Source organism: Rattus norvegicus, chromosome 14 (assembly GCF_021556685.1).
Source record: "Rattus norvegicus strain SHRSP/BbbUtx chromosome 14, alternate assembly SHRSP_T2T, whole genome shotgun sequence".
In the NCBI taxonomy this organism is placed as follows: Eukaryota; Metazoa; Chordata; class Mammalia; order Rodentia; family Muridae; genus Rattus; species Rattus norvegicus.
The window spans coordinates 42,397,501-42,415,045 of NC_141547.1; the positions used below are offsets into that span (position 1 = coordinate 42,397,501).

The 17,545-nt window shown below is 46.5% G+C and overlaps 1 protein-coding gene, 1 long non-coding RNA gene and 1 pseudogene across 5 annotated transcripts in view; 2 read left to right on the plus strand and 1 right to left on the minus strand.

Annotated features, from left to right (window-relative positions):
- Window positions 1-1,631: 1,631 nt before the first annotated feature.
- Window positions 1,632-2,171, plus strand: Rps23l1 (ribosomal protein S23 like 1; annotated as a pseudogene). Its single transcript, XR_015637022.1, has one exon. The product of XR_015637022.1 is annotated as a ribosomal protein S23 like 1 (transcript).
- A 5,445-nt stretch (window positions 2,172-7,616) lies between these two features.
- On the minus strand, window positions 7,617-10,469 carry LOC120096606 (uncharacterized). The gene is made up of 3 exons (XR_015637430.1): window positions 9,985-10,469; window positions 9,039-9,273; window positions 7,617-8,526 (listed from the first exon to the last, which is right to left on the minus strand). It is a non-coding gene; the product is annotated as an uncharacterized LOC120096606 (long non-coding RNA).
- The window catches only part of Rbm47 (RNA binding motif protein 47), a 139,374-nt gene continuing 131,331 nt past the window's right edge, over window positions 9,503-17,545 (plus strand). The window contains 2 exon segments of one of the 3 annotated variants that reach the window (NM_001005882.2): window positions 9,503-9,604; window positions 9,764-9,920. The gene's annotated coding sequence lies outside the window, so the exon portion shown is untranslated. 3 annotated transcript variants of the gene reach the window in all.

The following is a 17,545-nucleotide window of genomic DNA, read 5'->3' on the forward strand; positions in this document are numbered from 1 at the left end:
TCCCCAGGAAAGGTTTTGTCACACAACAGTTGCATTTGAGTTTTCTTTTGAACCACACCTTTGATCATGTTACTTCATATTCAAAATCTTGTCTCTCATTCATAAGAATAAAGACCATTCTCCTTTCAAATCTGTCCTCTCATCCCTACCCACCTCTGGCTGCCAATTCTGCCACCTCACCACACATCAACCTTCTGTCACAGAAGATAACGATGCTTTTTACGCCATCGGCCAAAGATAACGATGCTTTTTATGTCATTGGCCCTGCCTCCTTCTTGTTCATGAGTTTCCCCAGCTGGAATGTCTCCATGTTTCAAACTCAGTGGGGAAGGGTGATATGGGCTTGCAATTGCAGCACTCAAAAAGCTGAGGCAGGAGAATTAAGAGTTCGAGGCTACGTTGGGCTACATATATAGATCCCATCTCAAAAACCAAAAAGCATTAGGTTATCCCTCTTACAAATTCAGCTCACTTCCCTTTTGCCCCCAGGCAGAATTAATGAATTCTTCCTGGCATTTTGTACCCACCACTCCGATCTTCTTACTTTGTATGATAGACATTTCATTATGAAGGAGTGGCTCTTGCTTCTGTGTGTCTGTGTCCCCAGTGCTTGGCTCTTAGTAGATAATATAATACACACCAAATGAATACACGGGTGGATTGTTCCGTGTCTTAGGGACAGCGAGTCTCATTTTGTTTGATCTTACACAGCCCAGCCTGGCCTCGAGCTCACTGTGTCTGTCAGTAAGGTTGCTATTCTCCTGCTTCTACCTCCCAAATGCTACGATGGCCTGTGTGTGCTACCGAGCGTGACTGGACTGGCTTTTTTTTTTTTTTTCTTCTATTTATAAACTTTTTGAAGTTTTCACTTCCAAAATTACCCTATAGGCTGGGTGTTCTGGGTCATGCCTGTGATCATTGTACATGAGAAATGGAGGCAGGTCAGGGGTTCAAATAATCCTCCAGTGTGTTTCAAACTAGCTGTGTGAAGAAGACCAAGATGAAGTGGAGGACGGGGGAGGAAAAGGAGAAACATTAGACGAGGTGAAAGGACAGAATCGTGACCCAGAAACACGAACTGTAAATGATTCAATATTTCTACCCCTAATCTTTTGTCTTTTCTCCATTTCTCCATCATCTGATTGGTCACTAAGCCTCATCCATGGCTTTTACCCCCACCAAGTACGTCTTTGATCCCATTGTCTTCATCTAGTTAGACACCATAGTGGACTCACACAGATATGCTTATTGTATTTTATTTTGCTTTGCTTACTATGTAACCCAGCCTGTCTTCAAAGCCCACACCCCCCTGACTTGGCTTCCTGGGTCCTGGGATTGATAATGTGCCCTGTCCCCAGGAGGACATGAAAATGGAGGCTGGCTCTGTTTACAAAGTTCTTCCTGCACAAGGGACTCGATTTCAAGTCCTTAGCACCCATGTTTTAAAAAATGCCAGGTGTGGGCTGGAGAGATGGCTCAGTGGTTAAGAGCACTGACTGCTCTTCCAGAGGTCCTGAGTTCAATTCCCAGCAACCACATGGTGGCTCACAACCATCTGTAAAGAGATCCGATGCTCTGTTCTGGTGTGTCTGAAGACAGCTACAATGTACTTATATATAATAAATAAATATCTCTTTCTCTCGGGCCCGTGGTGCCGGCAAGATGGGTAAGTGTTGTGGTCTCTGTACTGCCCGGAAGCTCCGCAGTCACCGACAGGACCAGAAGTGGCAGGATAAACAGTACAAGAAAGCCCACTTGGGCACAGCCCTGAAGGCCAATCCGTTTGGGGGTGCCTTTCACGCAAAGGGAATTGTGCTGGAAAAAGTAGGGGTTGAAGCCAAACAGCCAAATTCTGCCATCCGGAAGTGTGTCAGGGTGCACCTCATTAAGAACGGCAAGAAGATCACAGCCTTCGTGCCCAATGACGGTTGCTTGAACTTCATTGAGGAAAATGATGAAGTTCTGGTTGCTGGATTTGGTCGCAAAGGCCATGCCGTGGGTGATATTCCTGGAGTCCGCTTTAAGGTGGTTAAAGTAGCCAATGTGTCTCTTTTGGCTCTGTACAAAGGCAAGAAGGAAAGACCAAGATCATAAAATTTTGACAATGAAAACAGAATAATAAATTTTCATATCCAGAAAAAAAATAATAAATGAATAAATCTTAAAAAAAATGCCTAGGGGCTGGGGATTTAGCTCAGTGGTAGAGCGCTTGCCTAGGAAGCGCAAGGCCCTGGGTTCGGTCCCCAGCTCCGAAAAAAAGAACCAAAAAAAAAAAAAAAAATGCCAGGTGTGATCTGCATCTCTTTAACTCTAACATGTGGGGAATGGGGGTGGGATGGGGTGGCAGTGAACCAGCTTTCAAGTATGCACTCATACACACATATATACACATACATACAAGCCTACATGCACATGCCCCACACACATGCACCTACATATAAGAAAACTTTTCTGTAGACAGGCATGTTTCTATATGCCTATAGGGAGACCCTGCCCTAAAACAATCACTAAGCCACTCTGAATTTCTACTTTGTGACAGACAATATTTCTTATGACTGCCAACCCATCAACTTCTCAATCTACTCCTCTAGCCCCAGGGCCCTCTCTCTTACACTCACATCCCTGTGTCCCTGTGTCCCTGAATCTTGGTGACTTGCTCAGCTGAGGGGCACTTTCCTTCTTTTCTACCTGGCTAAGTCCTAGGCAGCCTTTGAGTTTCTCTATTTCAGCCTTTATTCTCTATTTCTATTCAGCCTTTGAGTCTGCCTCTATTCCCCCCAAATTAGCATTTCGAATGTGTGAGCCTGGAGGAGGTGGTATATGCCTTTAATCCTAGAATGTGTGAATTTATCTGTCTCTGTATAATATATGTTCCTCAATAGAAGAACAAAGACTCATTTTTCTTTCTAATCTTTAGCACGATGTACAGAATCGGACACATAGCTGATGCCTGATAAGCATTTGGGGATAAAGGAGTAGATGGAGCCGGCATGGTAGTGCACTTTTGTGATCTCAGCCCTTGAGAGAAGTGGAGGATGAAAGATTTAAGGTCATGTACACAATCCTAACACAAAATGCCAAGACGGAGTTTGAGCTGTTGGTGTTCCCAGCACCTTGCATACACCATACACCAGACCTCCCTGATGAGGTCTAAAGACCCCAGGGGTCAAGATATTTGCTCATAGACGACTGGGACAGGGTTCGGGTCTTGGCCTTTGCCTCTTTATTGTTTTCTTTCAGAGGGAAGGGTTTCACGTAGCCAGAGCTGGCTTGGACTCCAGATCTTCCTGCCTCTGCCTCCAAAGCTGGAATTACAGGCATGTAAGGCCATGCTGGGCAGACAGTGTTCTTAGCTGTTGTGCCTACCCTGGTGATGGATGGTTGGAGTGTACCCTGCTGATGGATGGATAGACTATCAAAACAAAGGGATTTCAAGCTGGAAAACAATAGAAGCAAAGATAAGAATGTTCACTCACACGGCTTCACCAGAGCTGGCTTCCCGTGGGTAAGGCATAGGTGCTTAAGCCCCATGACCCTTTGATCCCTGTGACCAACGTGGAGAAAGGAGAGAACTAACTCCCACAAGCTGTCCCCCATACCCCCATGTGCGCTCTCTCTCTCTCCCTCTCTCTCTCTTTCTCTCTCTCTGTCTCTTTGTCTCTCTGTCTCTCTCTCTCTCTGTCTCTCTGTCTCTCTCTCGCACACACACACACACACACACACACACACACATCTGCACATAACCCACTAAATAAAGAAGTTAAAAATAAGGTTTCTTTCTTAAGCAATTATTTTATTATTTATTTATGTGTATATACATATATACAGTGTGTGTGTGTGTGTGTGTGTGTGTGTGTGTGTGCGCGCACGCGCACGCAGGAATGTATGTCTGGGGGCTCACTAAGGCCAGAAGAGGACTTGGAGCTAAAGCTGCCCACAGTGGTGAGCCACGTGAGGTGGGTGCTGGGAACTGAACTCGGTTCCTCTGGAAGACCAGCCAGTACTCTTCTCCACAGAGCCATCTCTGCAGCTCCAAAGTTCTTTTAGAACTTTGAAACATATGGAATCTCTGTTTCATAGACACGGCTGGCCTCAGACAAGCTTCCAGTACTCCTGTCTTAGTGTGTGAGCACGGGGACCTCAGGCATACCTGTGTGGACCATGCCTGGTAATGTTTACATCATCTGAATATGGCTTTATGACCATGTCTGCCGTCAACTCTTCTCTGTAAAAGGTCATGTCTTCCAGTATGTCTCACATTAAAATCTTTGAAACACACTTCTCAAACTTTGGAAGCACTACTAGCTGCACATTTTATTTATTATGTTACATTCAGTAGCCTGAAATGACCCTTTAGTCATTCTCACATGGGATCCTAAGCCCGAGTGGAGCTGAGCTAGACTCCACTTTTCCTGATACACTCTTCTGAACATTTGGGGACCCTAATATCAGGTGTGTAACCACACTGACTACTAAGCGCTAGGCACTGCCTTCATTCTCCACCCCTCCAAGGGTCTTGCTATCCACCTGGACTTGAACTTGCAATGTAGACTCAGCTAGCCTTGAACTTGAGGCAATTCTCTTGCCTCAGCTTCATAAAAATTAGGGTTACAAGTATGTGCTACCACACCCCCTCAGACACTGTTCTTGGGCCCATTTGGATGTAGTAGGAGGATCACCTCACAGATTCATAGGACTCAGTCCTAGCCAAAATGACATCCTGTGAGAGACCATGGGAGGTCATGGTTAGGATCACGAAGCCAAGCTCTGCCACATTCTAGCAGTCGGTCCTTAGCTGTGTCACCTGCCTGCTCTGTCTGCTGGTCTCTTCATCAATGACAGTGATCTCCGTCTCATGCCATTGCTGTAAGGCTTACACAGTTGATGTATGTGGAGCACATGGTACTGTCTGGCAAACATTCTAACAAGCTGTTAGTAAATATTAGCAACTTTCATGTTGGCAGTCTTTTCTGATAAGTTTCTGATTGGGCTTTTTGTCTGAGACTGTTTTCCAGTATAAAATAAACAGAAATCTAGAGATCTGGTGTGGGGAATAAGTCTTAAAGAGATACAAAGGCATTAGTAGCATTTGCTGCCATAAGAAAACCAGTTCTTGGCCCTGAGTGGGACTTTAAGGGCCTATAATTTACATTAGCGCTCCCTCCCTCTCAGCAGGGCAGCCTTAGCCACAGCTATTTGTGTGAGAGGGACTAAGGTCAAGGGACTCCTGTATTGAAGGCCTTTCGCAAAATGAAGGATTTGGCTTCTGAGATTAATGTTCAGAGGGAACCCCTGCTATACTTAATTCTCTTTTCTGTGAACTCAGTGCATTTTTAAAATTCAGTTAGAGGCCCTCCTACAGGGTGGTGTGGAACAGCCAAGCCAGACTCCGAGTAATAGATTTCTGAATGGCCCTCCTCACCCACGGCGGTGACCGTGCTCTGGGTTTGGCAAAACTGGGTTTAATCCTTTGGATTAGAGTGCCTGGGGGGATAACATGCCTTGTGTTTGCACATATTAGATCCAGTGGGGATTGAATATTAAAGTTGGAATTGAAAAGTGTTTTGTTTTGTTTTAAGTCCTCTATGGGCAGGGTCCTCAGATAAGAAAATCCAGGAGGCTGTAAAATGACAGGAAGGAGAGGACTCTTTAAATCTGGTTGCATGTTCTGAATTAAGATTGGGTTCAGGTTTTGAAGGACTTCCAATGAAGCAAGTATCATGGGTCTCCATAGAGTTTGGGACTCCAGTGGGTGGCTTTTATCTCATCTACCAGTACTTGTTCTGGTTCAGAAGAAATGAAGGAGATAAGAAGAAAATAAAATTACTGAGATGACTTCGTCAGCTCCGACAAGAAATGAAGAACAGGTGTCCCTGCCCCACCCGCCAATAAACCTGGCCATTTATCAGGACCTCACTGTCATGATCATAGCTGTTCTGTAGGGAAATGTGAGCACTGATGCCCCACTCCAGGCACAGTTCTTTGCATACAATCCATTTAGACCTCCCCTGGGCCATTTAAGAGCAACAACTGCTATGTATCGAAAACATAGTGTGGCTTCAAAAACGTAGCGTGACTGCAGGGAGTAGCTCTGTGGTGGAGGGCTTGTCTAGCAGGTAGGAAGCCCTGGGTTTCAGTCCTCCACAGTAAGGGGAGAAAAGCCTGTCTTTCTGCGAGTGTGTGCGTTGTTACTCAGTCCTCACAGTGAGCAGACAGGCACTCCCACCAGCAGAAAGTCGAGACTTGGAGAAGATGATTTTAATTCACTAGAGAGGGAACTCACTGTGCTGCTTTGGCTGTGCTGGAGCTTGCTGTGTGGACTATGTAGACCAGGCCAGTCTTGAGCTAGTAGGTATTCTCCTGCCTCAGCCTCCGGAGGGCTGAGACTAATGACTCTGGCCACCGCACCTGGCCAAAGGCTATCTTTTTTTTTTTTTTTTTTAGCACCTTTAATCTGTTCCTCATCTGGGTGCAGGCAAAGGAGCATGGAATAGTGAGAAGCCACAAAAACCCTACCTCTGTCACACATTAGAACACGGAGAAATCGCTGATGGCCTCAGTTCCTGAATCTCTGCTCTGGGGAAGTGCAAACGATTTGTGCCTTACCGGTCTTGCTCCATACAGTTTTAATCAGCACTGATAATTGGTGTTTCTGTGGAAATGTTGCATACTCGAGTAGATCTTACTAGATTGTGGTTCTTTACAGAGGTCTGAGGCTTGCCTTTTTTAATGAGAACGTCTTGGCACAGCACTGAGCTAAGATTTAAACATGGGAAAGACAATTCTTTGAGAGCCTTGGGGTAGGTGTTTTCCAGGTACCGATTCATAGGAAACAGTATTTCCTGTCTATTTTCTAAGTGCCAGGAACCGTGCAGAGAATTCACCTTGCCTTTAACCCCTAAAAGTCCAGAGGAGTGGATGTTATTTCACAGATGCAGGAACTGAAGCTCAGAGCAGCTAAGTAGTTTGTGTGGCTTCATTTGTCTCAGAGGTTAAATTGAAATCGAATCTCCCAGTGAGTGTGTATAATGTGCGTATGACTGAGCATTTATGTGTGTGCATTTGTGTGCTTGAGCATGTGTGGAGGACAGAGGACAACCCTGGGTGTTGGACCTGGCCTTCTAACTCGTTTGAGACAGAATCTCTCTGTGTGTGGCAGGCCAGCTGGCCCATTAGCTCTCAGGGAGTCTTCTATTCCTGCCTCCTGTCTCATCATAGAAGCACTAGTTCTACATGGGTTTCGTGTGTTCAAACTCACGCAACGAACGCTAACCACTGAGCAACCTCCCCATCCTGAGTTTCAAATCTTCATGTTCCTTTTACTGATTCTGGAACCCTGCCTTGGAGGCAGAATGGGACAGAGGGGCTGGGGGCTAAAATGATTTGGAGTGGGACTTGGTGGGCCTGAAGGTCATCCACAAAACAAATGACAAAGCTTGTATTTATTTTTCCCACAGTCTGTCTTTTGCGTTGTTGTTTTGTTTCCGAGACAGTTTCCTTGCATAGCCTTCGGTTGTTTTAGAACTTGTGCTGTAGACCAGGCTGGCCTCAAACTCATAAAGTCTACCTCCCCGGTACTGGGGTTAAAGTCCTAAGTCATCACCAGGCCCATCAGCTGCCATTTTAAAAGTTTATTTTAGCCAGATGTGGATGCACTGGAGCAGGAGAGTGGCTTAAGTATTTAAGTTCAAGACCAGCCTGGGCAACATAGTGCAACACAGTCTTTCTCACCTCCTTTCCCCTTCCTAAAAACCAACTCACAAAAGAATTATACCCACTTGGAAGCTGGGTGTACCCGTGCGTGTATGTACCCCCATCGCTTGGGAACTAGAGCAGGAGGATAGCAAGTTCCACGACAGCCTGGGCTACTGTGCTGCACAGTTATACAACCAAGTGACAGCAGCCCGCCCAGTTTACTGTGTCAATGAATAGAATGGGGAAAGAGCACCGAAGGGCAGACAGCAGTTAGCATCTGAGGCAAAGGAACAGACTCGGGAAGCGCTCAGGAAGACTTGCTTCCTGGAGCCTGCGCCTTTCTCAGGGGCTCAGTCCCCAGGTGCAGCTGGCTCTACACCAGCGGCTTCTCCACATTTGCATTCATTCTAGGCCAAGTGCTCTACCACTGGGCTACACCTCTTTCATCTTCCCTCCCTCCTCTCCCTCCTTCCCTCCCTTTCTTCCCGTTGACTTTCTTGCTGACTTTGACGGACGCCTTCCTCGGCTACATCTAATCTCTTTGGTCCTTGCTTCTCAAGGCTGGGCCCAGAGCTTCCTATGGAAAAACCCATTTTGAAGTACAGAACCGTGCCTCCTCCAGCTCAGAAAGCCTCTCGGAAACCCGGTTTCCAAGCCGTTTTACAGCTGTGGCGTCTTGGTCGCTACCTAACTGTATCAACCCTTAGGAACAGTGCGGAACCCGGAGTCTTCGTGCAGCTTGCGGTTCTCAGGACACGTGTGCACCTGTCTTCAGAGACTCGATTTAGAATCCAGAACACGGTTAAACTGGTCTGGCTTGACTTTTGCTGCCTGAAAGATAAAAGATCAAAGATCAAAAGGAGGGAGAACTTCAGAATTCCTGGCTGGCTTCAGGAATTACTTTACTAATGTTGGTAAGATTCGACTTTTAGATTAGACCCGAAAGGTCGGCGCTCGGAAAAGTGGGACCTGCTCACCTAACCTCTGTATGGACAGTGTCTTCACCTCCAGAATTGGGACAGGCCTGAGGATCCGATTAAGGAAAAGGGTGAAAGGGTTCCTGAGTAATAAAGGCCTCACCATAAAGAGATTAGGATTTCATTTATATGTCAAGTTAAAAGGAAGATAAAGGGCAGACACCAATTTACCCTTTTACCCTTCACTATTCCTTAGTTTTGATGATATTTATGAGTTTTCAGACTCCCCCTTTTCTCTCCGCAGATTTCCAAACCGCATGATTCATTGTTATCTATCACTGACGTTAAACCTATGGAGTAACTCGCAGGGTGACAGGGCAGGTCAAGAGCCTAAATCTGAATCAGAATTACACACGTGACACTGACGTTTGATTTGCACTTCCTGGAATGCAGGGCGAACTTCTCTCCACGTCCCTTGAAGCTTCTACAGAAGACGAAAATCAGTTGCACACCCCTTTACGAAGACTTCGTTTTTCCTTCTCCTTGAAATTGTCCACAGTGAATGTAAAACTCCCATCTTTAGAATCTTCCAGAAACTATAACTTGCTCACAGGCTCACAGATAGCGAGGGCAGATGGGTCTGGAACCTCCTTCTAAGTGCCTAAAAGAAGGCATAATATATACTAGTAATATCGCTAACAATGGTGGCTAATGCTATGTGCTGATACTCTTTCCAGGTTCCATGTAACTAGATGGGGGGATTAGTTTTGGATCGTTCTTTTAATTAAGTAGTCTACTGTGAAACAGTATTTTTTTTTTCTGTTGCATGACACTGCAACCCGAAATCACAACTTTAGGTTCCTTGTGGTGCCTGCTTCCTCTTCTAGTTTGTTTAGTCACAGAATTCGATTCCTGTTGGCTGATTCGGCGCCTGCAAACAGGCTTAGTGCTCCATTGAAATGCGGGAGGCTCCTTAATTCTTGTATAAACAGGTAACCCGAGGGGTGGGGCGGGGACCGCGGCCCTAGGGTGGGTTTCCTGGGAGTAAGGATAGGGTCAGACCTGGAGCCAGTTCCCCAGCGATCAGAGAGGCAAGGTTAAAGGAGGGCTTGGCTGCAGTTTCTCCATGCCTGTTTTTGTTCCCTTTCTAGAAACCAGCTGTAACACTAGGTCAGAGCGCTTTAAGAATGAGCCACTTTGAACAAGCGGCGCCCAGGCCCCAGGCCCTGCTGTGAAGGCCCCGGCAAAGGTCAGAGCTCGGCCCCGTGACGTGCCTGCCTGTGTTCTCCGAGCCATGCTCAGCCTCAGGTAAGGACAGTCCAGAAGGTCCCGGCTTCCTGCAGGCCCGCGGCGGGGCTCGCTGCCGCCCTACCTGCTCCAGCGCCTTCCTGTCCCGCAAGGCCGGGGGCAGTGGTACTGCTCGCCCGGGAGTCAGGCGCAGGGTGCTTAGTCCTCGATGCAGGCTCAGGGTGGCTTACTCTGAACAGCTACAGGCGACCGGAAGCCACTCTCCTAGATGTCCCCAGGTGGGGCAGGTGCCACTTCTGGGGTCCCTTCTGGATGTCTGAAATGGATGGGACTTTTAGAGCGGCCAAAGTTCCTAAATCTTAATATCGGGGCCAGTTCGATACGATTTTTTTTTCTAAAAAGAAAACCTTCAGTTAAGGTATCCGCGCTGCTAAAACAACAGGAATGTTGCACTGGCCATCGGCCAGCGGAGGCTCAGCGAGCAGGATAAAATTTCAGTGCAGATTTACGGGAAGTTGCCGGTGTTGGGAGTAAAAATCTGGTTTGGTGAGTTTAAGGGAAGGGAGTATACGAGACAACCTTGCTACTGTGAGGCGAATGGCCTCGTCTGGGGGAGGGCAGGAGGCGGAGGGAGGGAACCGGGAAGAGCCGGGATTGCAGAGGCACGGATTGCAGCCGGACTCCGCCGCGCTCCCCGGGATCCGACCCCGTGCCGCTCCGCCCGGGCCGCAGCTGCCCCGCAGCCCGCTCGTACTACCCAGCCTAGCCGGTCGCCGAGCTCCGGGACCCGGAGAAGCTAGGCTCTGGGTCCGGGGGAAGTTTCTCTCCGCTGGTCGCTCAGGTTAAGAAATTGTGACAAACTGGAATTCCCAGAGCCTGGGAGAGTTAAAGCCTAGAGCGATCTGTTGCTTTAAGCCGCACGGTGGGAAGTAGCTTGGAGACTCTTTAATTTGGTTTTCTATTTAAAAGAGGGCGGCCAGCGAAGATGTTGTAGGTGACTTCCTAGCCTTGTAGATTGCTACCGGGCTGTGAATGGTATTAATTTCTGAAGTGGGCGACGCCAAGTACTTACGGAAGGTAAGGTGAACTTTTGGCAGTTCTGATTACTGTCCCCAATCTTCCATAGAGTCCTGATTTTTGAAAAAAAAAATTTTCCCTCTCTCTATATTTCTTTCCCCCTCAGTATTTTTCTCTCATTTGTCCGCCTCCCTTCTTTAGTGGGAAGTTAAAGGGTTTATAAAAAGATTTTTTTTAAAGCGTCAGCTTTTGGAAGAACAGAGTATACGGTCAGCCGCATCACGTTTCCTGCAGACTTGAGTCTTTTACCATAGGGGGAAAGATTCTTTTTTTCTCCCCTAGAAAAAACATGATCGGTCACTTTGAGGCACAGGTGACTAGATGCGGATTATTAGCGTGAGATTTCGGAATTTTGGGTGACTGGGGCGTCTCACTTAAGTGTTAACCAGAACAGAGGGGGGCCTTCCTGTAGACGTTTACCTCTGAAGGCCACACTGGGGGAGTAGGGGGAAGCTTAGCTGTTGTTTCCAGCGGAGAATTCATTCTGGAGAAAAGAGTAGAGTCTACCAAATATAACATCTGATATGCCTGCAGTCACTGGGTGTCTAAGAAATCGGTTAAAATGAATGAAAATGGAAAATTTCAGATAAAGGACTGTTTTAATTAGGTAAAAGTTGACTGGCACTCAAATACTGTCCTAAGGCACTTAGGGATGTGGCTTCCTTATTAAGTCTTATCAAATTGATGAAAAGATATCCTCTAGGTATTTACAAGCCATTTTTGATTTGCTTTTGTTTTCCCCATTACTTAGTGGAGCTAAAAGTCGAACTCTTCTCCCCTCCAGTGAGTGCCTTAGTGACTCAGGAGGTTTCCTTAGGAGGATTACAAATTAAGACTGCTCTTCAGGCTGGTGAGGTGGCTTGCCGCCAAACCTGAGGACCTGAGTTCTAACCTTCCGACTATGCGGTGGTGGAAAGCGAAAACAGTGCCCCAAGTTGTCCTCGGACTTAATTAATTTAAAATATAGGCTTAGGTCAAGCATGGTGCTTCATACCTTTTATTCTACAAGTGAAGAGGCCAAAGGCGGGGGCGGGGGAGGGTTGGAGGGGGCTGTTGGAGGGTGTGTGTGTGTGTGGGGGGGCGCTGTTGGAGGGTCCAGGGCAGCTGGAAAGCAGAACTTGATGGCTCACACCTTTAATCCCAGCACTTGAAAGGTAGGGGTAGGAGGGGCCATCCTAGTTCAAGGCCACCCTGGTCTACAAAGCAAATTCCAGGCCAGCTAGAACTGAGACTCTGTCAAAACAAACAAAAACAAACAAACAAAGAAGATAGATAAATAAGTAGTAAGAGTCTTACTGTGGAGTCAAACTAAGGAACACAAAAGGGTGGACAGACCTGGAGGGGTGGAAGTCTTGATCACCAATGGGTGGTCATCAGACCCGCAGAAGCCACAGCTAAATGGAAAACGCTGTCAGTGTGGAGCAAAGCACCTAGCGGAAAGGAGAAGGTAGCATTTTGTGGGGTTCAGGCTTGCTGTTCAGTTACACAGTAGTCTTTCAGAACCCTATGTGATGACTTGGGGGTAGTGCCCACAAAACACAGCTGTCAGAGGGAACCTGGAGGAAGAGGGGAGGGATGGCCTGTGTATTTTTCACATCCACCTTGACCTTCCCCTTGTTCTGACAGAGTCCCTGGAGGCTTCTAACTTTGCAGGGAGCTACATCCTGGGAGAAGGGAGAATAAACAATGTCAGTAGTGCTGGCTTCATGATGAACTTCACATGAAGACAGGTTGGCATAGCAAAGGCTCCAGTCTACCTTTACCTGACTAGATAGGATATAGGATACACTATTTCTTCAGAGAGTGTTTGTAGTGCCAGGTTTTAGCGAGCACAAAGGAGAGTGTTGCCATCTGTCCCTACCCGAGGATTGAACTCAGGGAGTCAGGCTTGCTAGGAGAGTTCTCTGTCACTACACTCCCAGATCTCTTAAGTCGTCATAGATCTATTGAGATAGACTTCCTTTACTTCATCTAGTCTGGCCTAAAACCTGCGAACCACCTGCAGTAGTTCTCTGAACAGCTGGACTTAGAACTCTGTAAGTGTCAGCAAGTTTTGTTTTGAAATCCAAATTCTTAAAATAAACAGACTCCTCTTTCTGTGTATTAATTGCTCTTTCAGAACTGTCTAGGATTCAAAATTAAGCAACATTGTTTTATGGCAATCTCCCTTGATTTCTTAAAAGACATTATCATTATTATCATTATTATCATTATTGTTATTTTGGTTTTTTGAGTCAGGGTTTCTCCATGTAACCCTGGCTATCTGTCCTGAAATTCACTTTGTAGATCAATCTAGCCTCAACCACTCTGTAGACCAGGCTAGCCCCTGCTTCCTGAGTGCTGGGATTAAAGGTGTCTGCCACCACCACCCACTTGGCTAAGACTTTTTTTTTTAATTAAAAAACTTTTTGTATGTGTATGAGGTTTTGCCTGAGTGTCTGTGCACCTCATGTGTGTCCGGTGCCTTCAAGGATAGAAGAAGGAGCTGGAACCCCTGGAACTGCAATTACAGAAGGTTGTGAACTCCCATATGGGTGCAAGGGATTGAACCCAGGTTGTCTGGAAGAGCAGCCAATGCTCTTAACCACTGAGCAATTTCCCCAGCCCCAAGACACAGATTATTTTTATTTGGTGTGTGTGAAAATGTGACTGTGCTCTGTGTGTGTGTGTGTGTGTGTGTGTGTGTGTAGGCCAGAAGGAACCACCACTTGTGAGCTATCTGATGTGGATGCTGAGATCTAAACTCAGGGTCTTTGGAGGAATAGCAAGAGCTCTTAGCCACCAAGCCTCCTCTTTAGCTAGTGTAGTTTTTTGCTTTTGCCGTGTTTGTGTGCGCATGTGCACAAAAGTGCAGGGACCTGAGGAGTCCAGAAGAATGAGTCAGATTCTCTCGAGCTGAAGTTACAGCTCGCAGTGGTGACCAGCTCGCTGTGGGTGCTGGGAAAGGAACTTGGGTCCTGATCTGCTCTTAACTCCTTAGCCATCTCTCCAGAACTCTCAATAGTGTTTCTTTAAAATAATTTATTATTGTTCCTGTGTGTGTGTGTGTGTGTGTGTGTGTGTGTGTGTGTGTGTGACGATGTAGGTGTCAGGTGACAACCTTGTGGAGTTAATTCTCTTACCATTTTGTGAGTTCTGAAAATTGAACTTATAGGATTACACAGCGAGCGTCACTGCCAAGCCGCCTCTCCCACCTGCTGTAGTTTTAACAGTCAACAGTCTGACTTTTTGAGATAGGGTCTCACAATCTAGCCCATGCTGGCTTGCAACTTCTGGTTCTGCCTTCCCCTCCCATATGCTAGAATGACTGGCATGTACAACCACGCTGGGTTATTTAGTCCTTAAAACTCTTATTTATCAGTTTGTCTCTTTGTTCAGGGTGCGGAGTTCTGCTTTGTTGCTAAAGCAGTTGGTGATATTGAGGGTTTAAAAAAAAATCAAGGAAACAATATATCTTTTGGATTTGTGTTCTCTATACTTAGTATGTTTACTTGAGTACTTAGGACTTAGTATTAAGTTCCAGTCTGGACTACATGGTAGTCCCAAAACAAAACAAAACAAATTAAAAGACTATTTCCATTTTCTCATATGATAAGAACATCTTTCATTTGCTAGTACAACCTATTTTAAGTAATGATTTTTTTTTTAAAGGTTAATGGGAATGGAATCACTCTTCATGATTATCCAGGTTCCGTGCTCTTCACCCGCAGGTGCTGAGGATCCGACCCAGGGCATGTCCACTGGAGGCCCAGGCCTGTCCATTGGAGGCCCAGGCCAGCCCACTGGAGGCCCAGGGCCTGTCCACTGGAGGCCCAGGCCTGTCCATTGGAGGCCCAGGCCAGCCCACTGGAGGCCCAGGGCCTGTCCACTGGAGGCCCAGGCCTGTCCATTGGAGGCCCAGGCCTGCCCACTGGAGGCCCAGGCCTGTCCATTGGAGGCCCAGGGCCTGTCCACTGGAGGCAAGTCGCTCTACCCCTGAGCCCCTCCCTCCAGCCTCCAAACTGTCCTTATATTATGTTTTTTTTTTTTCTTTTGAAACAAGTTCTCACTATGTAGCTGAGGTTGGCCTCGAATTCCTGTCAGCGTCCTCCCTCAGCTGCTGCTAGCCCAGTTCCCCAACATTGGACTCTTAAGCTCAAGATTAAAAGTAATTCTTGGCCCAGATAATTGAGCTTTGACTGACACCAGAAAACATCTGCTTGTTTGAGACAGCTCCAATCAAGTCTTCTGGCTTTTCTGGATTGCCCAAGAGTTAAAATTTGGACCTAGACCTCCTATTTCTGATAGGATATAATCGTAAGGGATGAAAACCAAAAACTTATCCCCAAATGTGATCCACAGGACTTCGAAAATAGTTTTTTTTTGTTTGTTTTTTTGTTGTTTTTTTTTGTTTTGCATGAGTGTGGGATGCAACATGGCAGCCCTTTTAATGAATTGACAACGGAAACATTAAACACAGCTTGAAGGGCTTGTCAGAAAGAATCCAAGCTAAAGGTTATATTGGAGCCCTTTGATTTCTGGTCTGATTAAGAGCTTAAGACTTAGGAGCAGTCTCTGTGTCTTATGATGATGTGGACTTCCTGGTTTAATATCATATGAGGTGTGTGTTAGTCAAAGCAACTACTTACTGAAACTAATGGCTTCAGAGAATAGCTAGTTAAGGATTTTCCATAGAGGCAATGTATACATAACTTGGGTTCCAAGGAAGGAGGTCTGGGGGTAGGGGGTGGAGAGGACCGCAGAATTGGTGTGGAAATAAGAGTATTGTTCAGATGTCACCTCTGAGTTGATGGAAATACCCGGACTGAGAGATTCATGAGGAAATGGTACCTGGCCACCTTCTGTGTAGCCCTGAATCCCCATGTTAGTAAAACCTCCCAGAAATGGTCTGACTTCTTATTGGTTCTATTTTTCGATAGTTGCTTCTCCTGTGTCCTGTATATACAAGAGAGGTGGAGGGGAAGGCAGGAGACTTCCCCCTGGATCCCCCTCAGTCCAGGATAGAAAGCCTGGTGCCTTGCTTATGTCAGACAAACCCTCTACGGCTGAGCTATCGCTCAGCTTGTTCTCATTTTATTTGGAAAGGGAGTCTTGGTGAGTTTTCCAGGCTTGCCTTGAACTTACCCAGCTCTCCCTTAGCCCCTCGCAAAGCTGAGATTATAAACCCGCAGATCTAACTTTATATTCTAAAAAATGATGGAGGGGTGGGTGGAATTTTCCACTGAGAGTAGAAAAGCAAAATCCCTGGGGAATGAGTGGCCAAGAAATAGGCGATTTCTGCCTATGCTGTACTGTGGAATGCACCAGGTCACCCGAGATCACCAACACCATAAACTGCAGGCTAGTCGGCCTCTATGGAAGATTTGGGTTGCCCTCTCCCATTCGCCTCTCTGCTTGTCTGTCTGTCTGTCTGTCTGCCTTTCTCCTTGTTCTTGTTTGATATTGGTTTTTTTCCTTTCTTTTTCTTTGTTTTGGATTTTGAGACCATGCCTCACTCTGTAGCCCAGACACTGGCCTTAAGCTCCCGGCACAAAGCTCCAGTGTCAGCGTCCGGATCCTACACCTGTCTTCCCTCTCCTCTCTCCTACAATTTGAATGTTCCTAGCTTGCTGCCACACACACTGCTTTGAATGAGTTCAGGGTACAACCAGAGAACTGACTGCAAAAAGGCTCAAGTCCTTCCATTAAACTTGCCCATTATAGGGACTTAGATTGTATGAAAATGACATGTGGGTGTGTTAAAACGTATGTGACTAATGCATTTATGAAACAGTATTCAGTAAGTACACGGGTAGGAAATAAGGGGCTGCCTCTAGTGAGTCTTCAAGTGCTTTTAGATACCAGATGTGCAATAACTTGTTGAAGACCAGGTGTTTGTCATTAAAAGACACCCCCCCCAAAAAAAAAAAAAAACAAAAAACCTGTGTGTATTGGGAATGTAGTGGTGCTTTGGCTTCTTATTTTGAAAATGTGTGTGTTATTTTAAATTATAATTGGGCACATTAATCAAGAAAACAGGATCCATCCAGTCTCCCCAGCTCCCAGTGTTTGTCTTTGAGGCTGCTCTATGTGCAGCTTTTATGAACATGAAGTGTCAGCACTAACACAGTCCTGGGTATGGTGACTGTCTGGGTGGCAGGGTCCCTGGCAGCTGGAGCTTCCCGGTTGAGCCTTCCTTTGTCCCACGTCCAGGTTTGCTCCTACTTACTCCCTGAGTGCCGGTAGGAAAGGATGGGTGATCCTCTCACGGGTGAGCAGGAGTTAACTATGTGTACCAATAGGATGTGGGCGTGCATGCAAGTACGCAATGAATGCTGCACATTGTGCAACTGAAAATGGGGACAGGGTGCTTATACCTGACGAGGAAATGCCAGCCTGTTAAAATCGTCACAAGAAGTAGCTATCTTCCTCAGGGGTGGGGGTGTTGAACATGTGCTTAGCTGGTGGGAAGCCCGGGTCCCATCCTCTGTGTGTGTATATAGACACTTGGACACACAAATGGTGTCTTGTGTGTCTATGTTTCTGCCCACAGTTATCTGTGTCAGGTGTGTGTGTGTGTGTGTGTGTGTGTGTGTGTGTGTGTGTGTGTCTGTGTGTGTGTGTGTGTT